Source organism: Arachis ipaensis, chromosome B03, assembly GCF_000816755.2.
Source record: "Arachis ipaensis cultivar K30076 chromosome B03, Araip1.1, whole genome shotgun sequence".
Taxonomy (NCBI): domain Eukaryota; kingdom Viridiplantae; phylum Streptophyta; class Magnoliopsida; order Fabales; family Fabaceae; genus Arachis; species Arachis ipaensis.
The window spans coordinates 16,200,565-16,202,069 of record NC_029787.2 but is presented as its reverse complement, the minus strand read 5'-3'; positions in this window follow the sequence as shown (position 1 = coordinate 16,202,069).

Genomic DNA, 1,505 nt, shown 5'->3' with positions numbered 1-1,505 from the left:
AGTGAAAGTGAAAACAAAATTTGTTTACTTTTTTATTATGATTATTAAAAAATTAATTTTTAAAATCAATTAAACATTCTTTTTAACTTGTTATTTACGTTCTTTAGTATAAGTATTGTCTCTTTATACTTTTTTTTAATTAAATATTATATATATTCTTTAAAAAAAAGGAACAAAAGCATGGCTTAATTAATGATAAAATCCCACGTGTAATGTAATACATGTATGATGAATGCGTATAGGAACATGTCTAATCACTGAGCAAACAGTATTGCACACCACCATGGATAAGCAGGTATACGGAAATGGACAAAAGATATAATTTCCATGGCTTGCCATTTCCATGGTCTTTTCTACGTCATGATTAGAAAGCATTTAATTTGCTAAAACACTTGTTGACTTATTACGTTAATTAATTAGCATTTTGAACTTTAGAATAATTTGACCCCGACAACTTAGTTAGTACTAAATCTCCTTGTCCCTTGAGTAAAGGCTATTGAAAAAATGTGTTTAATTCTTTGATAAAGAAAGTAGAGTGATGCTAACACCCCCAATTGAAACTCTGGTTTTTTTTACTTGTTGTTTTTTCTAGTGGTTATTTTACATTTATTTCCTAAAATTCTTCAAATTTTGTGAATAAAAATGTTAATATTATGAGAAACAATTATACTTATTTATTTTAAATTTCACCAAATTCTGCAAAGGTCTGTTTAAAATAAATCTTCAATATTATTTTTTCTAATTTAATTAAGTACACTGCCAAAGCTAGTAGTGAGGTGAACAATGAACACTAGGTATAGCTATAGCTGCCAATTTCACAAGCACACATTTGAAATGACACAAACTCTTTAAGCATCACTACATCAGGTGGTCTCTGATTCACTCACAACTGACACAGTCACACCCATGAGCTTAGTAGTAATCTTTAGTGGTTATTGACTTATTTCACCATGTTTACTTAATCAAATAGCGAATGTTTAATTTCTCATTTGGTAGATAATAATCTTCTAATAATATTCTTAACTATAGGTTCGATCATCAAGAACCAACAGTAAAAAGAAGTAAAATTGTACCACAAAATAATTTAAAAAATATATAATAAAATTAATTAATAAATAACAAAATCTGAATAAACATTCCATAAATTAAAAAGGGGCATTAATATCTCGCCCCCCTAGTCCGGTGGTACAGAAAAGCCACCAGTATGGTTAGAAAATGGGTCACTCCTTCCCACCCACTCATTCCCTCAATCATAACACCTTCCTCCACCTCCACTACCCCTCCCTGATCCCCACTCTCATCCTTCTGTGTTTGAAACTCACGCGCCAACACCAATCCAATCAATCATGCATCCTCCTCTCCTCTTCTGCAATCATTATTCTATCTAACCCTTCCCCTATAATCCATCTCACTTCTATAATAATCTTCCAACTTCAAAAAAAGTAAAAAACCCACTTACCTAGCCCCACTCCTCAACCTTAACATTTTGGTATCTATCCTTTATT